The sequence below is a fragment of the Physella acuta genome, unplaced genomic scaffold, assembly GCF_028476545.2.
Source record: "Physella acuta isolate Inbredline_101_S28 unplaced genomic scaffold, ASM2847654v3 ptg002257l, whole genome shotgun sequence".
Taxonomy (NCBI): Eukaryota; Metazoa; Mollusca; class Gastropoda; family Physidae; genus Physella; species Physella acuta.
Genome location: NW_026733756.1, coordinates 91471 through 101798, shown reverse-complemented (window position 1 = coordinate 101798; position 10328 = coordinate 91471). Strand labels below are relative to the sequence as shown.

Sequence of the window (10328 nt, the reverse complement as noted above, 5' to 3'; positions counted from 1 at the left end):
CATATTTTATCTACCCGCATGTGTCATACATCGATGGAAAGCTCTAAAATGGCTGCTTTTTTTAGTATCATGACCTATTTTCATCTAAAAATAGCAATGGACACAAAGACTCAACCAAACTCGAGAATTAGACTATAAATTTCAAATATACGCGATTCTATTGGTTGTTGTGGAAAATAAATATAACTCTGCGACTGAAGAGTCAAAATTTGGAGCTCTTTCGTCCCCGATGTTACATTTCCGTCACGCAGTATCCAGAATAAACAACTGGTGGCAGCCATTTTTGTTTCGCGATTCGACACCGAGCTTTTCATTTACAGTTTCATTTTTGCCTTGGTAAGTAATAATTTTGATATAAATAAATAAATAGATTACTCATAATTGATGACTTTTAAAATGTGTATGATTTATTGTTAAAATTAAGCGGAGGGTCAAATATTTTTCTATATTTCTCTCTCGTTATAAATCTAGTTTTAGAATCTTCTAGCTAGATTTCTAGATAGGATCTCAACTTCTAGTCTATCTATCTAACAAAACTTTGTTAGAATCAAAACTTAGATCTAATTACAAGGACAGCTGTGCCATAATAACCAGGTGCATTTTGTTAGTATATTACTAAATATTTTATATAGGCTACTATAAATTAGTTGGAAGTTATAATAAAATATAAAAATCAATGAAATATTTTTCTTCTTTGATCAGGCTACAAATTCACATGGCATTGTCAAACAGAAGAGAGTAATCAAGGGATAGCAACCAAAGAATCAATTTCAGTAGATCAACCAAGGAAACATGTTCATTTTCAACATGCAAAGCAGAACCATGAGGAAAATCAATGCTTCGCTGTTGACTTTCTATATACCTGGATACTGGATAGACTGACGCTGAAGAAGCCCTGGATATTATAGTAAGCTTCAACAGGACATGGTAAAATACAAGCCAGCATGGAATATCAGCTGTCATCAAGATAAGACAGGATTTTTTATATCCAGGTTAGTTCAATGATTTGTTAGTAATGTAATGTGCATACATGTGTCTTCTTTACCAGAAATCTTATAAACACTGAGCGATGTAAATTTGTACTATTATTATACAGCAGTAGTGAGTTGTGTTTATATAAATAAGAGAGTACAAGCAATTTCATGTTATATATTTGGTTAGAATCTTTTTTCTTTTTATAGACTTCTGCAAGACTGCAGTGAAAGCTACACTAGACCAGCAAGGGTCATGAAGTTGGCCGCAGTGAAAGGTCTGTGGGCGAGATTGCTGACCGATAGATGACCAACTTCTACCAATGCCTAATCATCACACCACCTCTAACTATCCATAAGAAGCCAATCATGGTGTTATTACAATGACATTATGCCTTTCATTGTAAAACTAGATAGACATTTCTAACAGTAATTATAGTCAAGGATGTGCGTGAGAAGGTGATGAATGGAATTTTTAACCTGTATGACCCAGGATGCCTGATGGGTATTATCCAGAATGCCAATACAAGATTGTAGTTGTATACAGTAAAGAAAAGGAATCCTAGATAACACTAGTACTACTAGTAGGTTTTAGCAGTTGAAGAGGGAAATCTTATTTTTACTTAGAATAAAAATACTTAGATAATACTGCTGATAAGATTTAATTTTTACATTTTGTTTCGCAGTAGTATAATTGTTTTTAAATTGCTAAATAAACCTAGAACATCAAATTTAAAATTAGTTAACTAAGGGAAGTTCACTTTTCAGGTTGCTATACTTGATAGCAATGAATTTAGAGGTGGATTACAAAAAAAATTTTTTTTGCTTTTTATGATCAAAATTTTTCTTAGGGGTGTATGTCTCTACTTTTATTCCTGGTTGTTTATTTGATAACATTTTCTTTGTATAAAGTGATATTTATGTGTACCATTGCACATTGTTCCTAAAAATATAAGCATGGTATGATAATAACAATAAAATTATCTCTAAAACTGACATCGCAATAGTTTTTTCTGTTTTTCTCGCATTTGTGTTTTTCTGTAATTTATAAAACCGTACGGAATATCTCTCATTAATGAGGAGTCATAGGAGGTTCTAACTTTGCAAAATTATTTCAAATACATATATCTATTGGATGTCAAAGCAGAATTGAGTTTGCTTTGATAGTTTTTTTTTACCAATTTTTTTTTTGAATGGTATTCAATTTTTTCTGTGCATTCCGAGAGCATGTTAAGACAAAAATTCATAAAAAATAATCTAACAAAGATTTAAAAAAATCCCTTTGTCATCCAATAGACATGTACAATTCAAAACAACATGTAAAGTTTAAATACATTCTATCAAATGGTTTAGAAACTAGATTCCGCACAAATATATAGTAATAATTGGTATATTTTCACCCCAGACGCGCCTAAAATACTTATTTTTTGTTTTTTTACTCAGAATAAAATTTCTATAAGTTAGTCAATACTTATGTTTCTATTATATAACAAAAAATAGTACAGACACTGCCTTTTAAATTTTTTTGCAAATCCTCATGACGGTCCCCTTAAATGCCGAAATTTGGTTCTATCGATAATAGGTAACCTCGCGGCCCCTATCGCCCTGTTAAAAAATTGTGTCAGCGGGACCCCCCCAAGATTTACCAATGCTTTTTAAGCATGTTCCAATGAAAAGAACTCTATGAAACTGTTATTTTTGTTCTTGAGAATGGTTAGGATGCTCATTACAACTAATGTCTAGCTTATTATACTTTACTTTCTTGCTAAAATTAATACTAATTGAAAGAAGTCGGTTACTGCGTTTAATGAGACGTGCTCGCTAAGATACCTCGATAAAATTGGGATCGATATGTTAAAATGTAACTAATAGTTTTCCATACAAACATAGAATATAAAAACAGCCCACTTTGACGTATCGAATACATTAATTTATCGATTCTCTCATGATAACTAAGCACTTGGATGGAAAATGGCCGAAATTACAAAAGTTGGCTTGAAAAATTTCGGATGTGGCCAGATTAAACAAAATGGCGGACATCGAAATGCCTACTAAAGTCTAAAGATATTCTAAAACTAAAAGTAGAGTAGTAGTGCAGTCTACATTTATTACCTTATGTATTGATCTTAATAATTAGCTTCACTGTTTTAATTTTGCTTGGGTCATTATTCAATACTCTGTTGTGTAGGCTTAGCTCGAATTACACTAGAATCCTAGAACCTCGAGTATCATTTTGTTGTTGTTTTCATTAGTGACAGAAAACCGAGCACTAATCTTGATACTGCTCTCCCTTTACCTATTTTAAGATCAATACTATTTCCGGGTAACCACCCCACCCCCATCTGTAGTCTATCTGTAGATTATTCGTTTTTAATTTTATGTAGATCTATCGCCTTTTAAATTTTAAACAATAAAAAAAAACACGTTATATGAATAAGTATACACAATAACTTTATAGCATAATATAGCCTAATGTTCATTAGTTTTTGCACTAGATTAGTGGTCATCTGTAAATGACGTACGGTTTTTTAGACGATTTTTACCTCCCCCCCTCCCCTCCGTCACACCTCGTCTCAAAAAGCCAGACCCCCCCCCCTAAAATGACGTCACACCTCAGCCTACACCCCCCCTCAAAATTGCAGTTGATTTTTTTTAAACATCGATATTTTTCCAAAATCTTGTCTGAAATATGTCAAAATAGAGAATTTTAATCAATTCCTATTACAATGTATTAAAACTGTTTTCTAAAACGCAAATTAACGCCTAAAATTCGTTTTCTAACATTTCTTTTCTATAAAGCAAAAGTGTGATCACGTCGCACCATCTGACCCCCCCTCCCCCTCATCACACATCATCACAAAATTACCGACCCCCCTCCCCCCTACGAGTGTGACGTCATTTATGGATGACCCCCTATGTGTGTGTGTGTGTGTGGGGGGGGGGGGGGGGTAGCAACATAAGATTGGTTACCTGAATGTTCTGGGAACTTATGTTCTGAAAACTTCATTAATTGTATGTGATTTGATTGAGATGTTTGCTCACGCTATGTGATTGATCATTGACCTATAGCTGTAGACATTATTTCTAGACGCCTTCTTCCCAGCACTATAAAGTCTAGTTCACAAGCAACAAGTATGAAAGCGAATAGCGACGATAATCACTCAATTATCTAACTAGATCTATTTCATTTTTGGCTGGGGCAGTGTTTCTTTTAGATTTTTTTTGGGGGGGGGGGGGGTACTAGTAGAAGTATAAAATATTTTCTAAATAATTCCTTTTCGTTCGGGGGTAATGGGGGGGGGGGGTGGACCCTGAAACGAACAAACAAAGGGTCATCCATAAATGACGTCACGCTATTTTTTGACGATTTTATCCCCCCCCCTCCCCTCCGTCACACGTCGTCACAAAAAGCCAGACCCCCCCCCCTAAAATGACGTCACACCTCAACCTACAACCCCCCTCAAAATTGCAGTTGAATTTTTTTAAAACATCAATATTTTCCATCTTTGTCTAAACTATTACAATTTATTAAAACAGTTATCTAAAACGCGAAATAACGTCTAAAATTCGTTTTCTAACATTGCTTTTTTATAATGCAAAAATGTGACGTCGCAACATCTGAACCCCCCCCCCCCCCTACCCCTCATGACACATCGTCACAAAATTACGGACCCCCCCTCCCCCCTACGAGTGTGACGTCATTTTGATGACCCCCCAAACAACGTGAACAGAAAAAAAAAAGCGTATATTACAAGAAATTTAAAAACCCTTTAAAAAACCTTTAAATGCAGTGAAATTTAGAAAAAAAAACAACTTTATTTATTAAGAGTGTTAGATCCTAAACCATTTAAAAATCCAAAGACCTTGGGCCATTTCTAAGGTACAACAAAGGGATAAGATTATAGAAAATTACTGTGGATACATTCACAAGTTACAAACTTAAATATTTGGTTTGGTGTTTGTGAGTAAAACCCGTAATAGTGGCTTGATGGCTAATGCTGTAGTGTTAGATCCAACTACCAGAGATCTTTAAACAAAATAATTTGACAACTTTATGAAAAAATTTGTATTTAATTTTCATATATAAGAGCGGTAACTCTGTAATGTGTTGCTCGATGTAAACAAAGAAAGGCAACCCAGAGCACTGTGATTTCAACTCACTTCATTTGTCTGTGTTTTCTGGATCAATGTAGACGCAAGCTACTCCATTATTTAACGCTGCCTACTAATTCAAATTGTGATAAAACATAGATTCTACATGTCTGCATTTTGGTAAGAAATGGTTAATAATTAGTTCATAATTATTTCTTAATAATATTTATAGCTTATTAACTTATAAAGGGCTCCATATATTATAAAGTATAAACTATAAACGATATGGATATACATATAAAAACATGTTACATAGGGCTACTTTATTAACCATTCATCTTCAGTGTTTCCATTGACTTTTTTCTACCGGGGGAGGGGGGGGTTCAGGGCGGGGGGGGGGCTCAGGGCGGGTGGGGGGGGGGGGCGGACACTGGTAAACGTGATGTTTTCTATATAAATTCCATTTCGTTGGGGGGGGGGGGGGGGGGGGGAGTAGACTCCCCACCACCACCCCCCCCCCGAAAAGATGTCTGGAAGAAACTCTGGTCGCCTCCATTCCCCCCCCCATTTAAAAAAATACACCACTTTGAAATTTCAAGTGCCCCCCCCCCTTCGGAAAATGTCTGAAAGAAACCAATTATAGAGAGCAATACCAACAACACAGAGCCCAACCACCTACTCTTTGCTCTAAAGATCTTAACGACCTTTTTACTTGAAGTACAGCATTTATCAACTTCTCTTTGAGCTTTGTCATACAGCACCACCATGTATCCTTGCTTTAGAGCACTATCAACCATCACATACCTTTTCTTATGAAGCACTTGCCTACCACATTAAGGCGCCATTAAGACTGTTAAATCAGTCTTTGAAGCTAAGAAGCAGTCTATTTTCTATAGTGTCTATAATTTAGTAATGCAGCTTCTAACGAGCTATTTTGCTACACTGCTTGGCGTCCTCTAAGTTCGGCGCATGGGAGAGCTATCCCTCCTGCCCTGCCCTAGCTACACCTCTGTTGCCTACCATTTGTTGTATAGCATTCCAGCTACAGATTATTTTTAAAAGCACCAACAACCACACATTTTTCGAGCACCAACAACCACAATTTATTTGGAGCACCACCAACCACAATTCTTTCAGAGCACCAACAACCACACAATATTTTTGGAGCACCAACAACCACACAATATTTTTAAAGCACCAACAACCACACAATATTTTTGCAGCACCAACAATCACACAATATTTTTGCAGCACCAACAACCACACAATATTTTTGCAGCACCAACAACCACACAATATTTTTGGAGCACCAACAACCACACAATATTTTTGGAGCACCAACAACCACACAATATTTTTGGAGCACCAACAACCACTTACAATTGTTATGACTACCAACTTGGCATTCATACAAAACACCACAGCAAGCTATGCTATTCAAATTATTTGTATTATATCTGTGTTTGTAATTGACTTTTACTAATAAAAAGTCTGTTGAAAATATAAACAAACCTAATTTACCCCTAATATTCATTCCAGTTTCCAACTTAATGGTAAACCTATTCATGACTTACAGAAGGGCAACTACATGTTGTGTTTACAATCCCTGAGCAGTACAAAGCCACAATACACAAACAAAATATATATGGTTGCATCACAAAGTCTATACCAAAAGCAGGTATGTGAAAAACTTCAAACTTTAAATTAATATTTCAGTACTTAAGCTGAACTTGTAACTTTTCTAAATCATTGGATATAAGTAATTCTCAGATAATTACCATGAATAATGTTAGTATATATAATTAATGATTTGAAACATTTAAAATTAACCAATGCTAACATTTAAATGTTTTCATTTACCCATAGTATGAGACCACCACTAACCTGCTGTATAAGGGCACAAGATATTTGGTGAGAGCATTACCAATCTACCCTGTGGGGGCACCACTAACCTACTGTGAAGGCACAAAACCTACTGTATGAGGGCATCACCAACCTACTGTGAGAGCATCACAAACCTACTGTGTGAGGGCATCATCAACCTTCTGTGTGGGGCATCACCAACATACTGTGTGAGGGCATCACCAACATACTGTGTGAGGGCATCACCAACATACTGTGTGAGGGCATCACCAACATACTGTGTGAGGGCATCACCAACCTACTGTGTGAGGGCATCACCAACCTACTGTGTGAAGGCATCACCAACCCACTGTGTGAGGGCATCACCAACCTACTGTGTGAGGGCACCACCAACCTACTGTGAGGGCATCACCAACCTACTGTGTGAGGGCAACATCAACCTACTGTGCGGGGCATCACCAACCCACTGTGAGGGCATCACCAACCTACTGTGTGAAGGCATCACCAACCTACTGTGTGAGGGCATCACCAACCCACTGTGAGGGCATCACCAACCTACTGTGAGGGCATCACCAACCTACTGTGTGAGGGCATCACCAACCTACTGTGTGAAGGCATCACCAACCTACTGTGTGAGGGCAACATCAACCTACTGTGTGAGGGCACCACCAACCTACTGTGTGAGGGCATCACCAACCCACTGTGAGGGCATCACCAAACCTACTGTGTGAATAAATGTGCAGCCTTCTGTGTAATAGTTGTAAGAAGACGACATAAGCTAAATTTATTTTTGTAATGACATAAGCTACATTTACTTTACTGACATAAGCTACATTTACTGTATGACACCCTACATTTATTTTTGTAATTCAAAGCTACATTTACTGTTCTGACATGCTACATTTATTTTGGTAATGACATAAGCTACATATAATGTACTGACATACATTTATTTTGGTAATGACATAAGCTACATTTACTGTACTGACATGCTACATTTAATTTTGTAATGACATAAGCTACATATAATGTACTGACATACATTTATTTTGGTAATGACATAAGCTACATTTACTGTACTGACATGCTACATTTATTTTTGTAATGACATTAGCTACATTTACTGTACTGACATACATTTATTTTGGTAATGACATAAGCTACATATAATGTACTGACAAACATTTTTTTTGGTAATGACATAAGCTACATTTACTGTACTGACATGCTACATTTATTTTTGTAATGACATAAGCTACATATAATGTACTGACATACATTTATTTTGGTAATGACATAAGCTACATTTACTGTACTGACATGCTACATTTATTTTTGTAATGACATTAGCTACATTTACTGTACTGACATACATTTGTTTTGGTAATGACATAAGCTACATTTACTGTACTGACATGCTACATTTAATTTTGTAATGACATAAGCTACATATAATGTACTGACATACATTTATTTTGGTAATGACATAAGCTACATTTACTGTACTGACACGCTACATTTAATTTTGTAATGACATAAGCTACATATAATGTACTGACATGGTACATTTATTTTGGTAATGACATAAGCTACATTTACTGTACTGACATGCTACATTTAATTTTGTAATGACATAAGCTACATATAATGTACTGACATGGTACATTTATTTTTGTAATGACATAAGCTACATTTACTGTTCTGACATACTACAATTATTTTGGTAATGACATAAGCTACATTAACAGCGAGACTTAATGATGCGATGCACCTAAAAATTAGGCTAAATCCAATTTGTTAAAAATAAATAAATAAGCTAGGCGAAGAAAAGAAAGTTGCTTCGCCAACCTGTGTTCCTTATGTTGTTGGTGGAGAAAGCAGTTGGGGTGCGGAGGGGCAGGGGGTGTGGGGTGTGGAGATAACAGCTAGGGTAAATGGGGTAGGAATAAGGAAACAAGGAGGTGGGGCACGGAGGTAGGGAACAAGGGGGGGGGGGGGGAGGGAGGGGACAAGGGGGTGTGGGGTATGGAGATAAGGGCTAGGGTAAAGGGGGTCGGTCGTGGAGGGAGGGGGAGGGAACAAGTAGGTGGGGCGCGGAGGTAGGGAACAAGGGGGAGAAGGGGGTGTGGGGTATGGAGATAAGGGCTAGGGTAAAGGGGGTATGAATAAGGAAACAAGGGGGGGGGATGCGGAGGGTGAGGGAGGGAACATGGGGGTGGGAACAGCGGAGGGTGGGAACAAGGGAGGGGGGTCGGGCGCGGAGGGTGGGAACAAGGGAGGGGGGTCGGGCGCGGAGGGTGGGAACAAGGGAGGGGGGTCGGGCGCGGAGGGTGGGAACAAGGGAGGGGGGTCGGGCGCGGAGGGTGGGAACAAGGGAGGGGGGTCGGGCGCGGAGGGTGGGAACAAGGGAGGGGGGTCGGGCGCGGAGGGTGGGAACAAGGGAGGGGGGTCGGGCGCGGAGGGTGGGAACAAGGGAGGGGGGTCGGGCGCGGAGGGTGGGAACAAGGGAGGGGGGTCGGGCGCGGAGGGTGGGAACAAGGGAGGGGGGTCGGGCGCGGAGGGTGGGAACAAGGGAGGGGGGTCGGGCGCGGAGGGTGGGAACAAGGGAGGGGGGTCGGGCGCGGAGGGTGGGAACAAGGGAGGGGGGTCGGGCGCGGAGGGTGGGAACAAGGGAGGGGGGTCGGGCGCGGAGGGTGGGAACAAGGGCGGAGGGTGGGAACAAGGGAGGGGGGTCGGGCGCGGAGGGTGGGAACAAGGGAGGGGGGTCGGGCGCGGAGGGTGGGAACAAGGGAGGGGGGTCGGGCGCGGAGGGTGGGAACAAGGGAGGGGGGTCGGGCGCGGAGGGTGGGAACAAGGGAGGGGGGTCGGGCGCGGAGGGTGGGAACAAGGGAGGGGGGTCGGGCGCGGAGGGTGGGAACAAGGGAGGGGGGTCGGGCGCGGAGGGTGGGAACAAGGGAGGGGGGTCGGGCGCGGAGGGTGGGAACAAGGGAGGGGGGTCGGGCGCGGAGGGTGGGAACAAGGGAGGGGGGTCGGGCGCGGAGGGTGGGAACAAGGGAGGGGGGTCGGGCGCGGAGGGTGGGAACAAGGGAGGGGGGTCGGGCGCGGAGGGTGGGAACAAGGGAGGGGGGTCGGGCGCGGAGGGTGGGAACAAGGGAGGGGGTGGGGCGCGGAGGGAGGGAACAAGGGAGGGGGGTGGGGCGCGGAGGGAGGGAACAAGGGAGGGGGGTGGGGCGCGGAGGGAGGGAACAAGGGAGGGGGGTGGGGCGCGGAGGGAGGGAACAAGGGAGGGGGGTGGGGCGCGGAGGGAGGGAACAAGGGAGGGGGGTGGGGCGCGGAGGGAGGGAACAAGGGAGGGGGTGGGGCGCGGAGGGAGGGAACAAGGGAGGGGGGTGGGGCGCGGAG

General features: G+C 41.2%; 1 long non-coding RNA gene across 1 annotated transcript; it reads left to right on the top strand.

Annotated features, from left to right (window-relative positions):
* The first annotated feature begins 231 nt into the window (after nt 1-231).
* On the top strand, nt 232-2515 carry LOC131932687 (uncharacterized). Its single transcript, XR_009384659.1, has 3 exons — nt 232-336; nt 703-992; nt 1182-2515. It is a non-coding gene; the product is annotated as an uncharacterized LOC131932687 (long non-coding RNA).
* The last annotated feature ends 7813 nt before the right edge of the window (nt 2516-10328 follow it).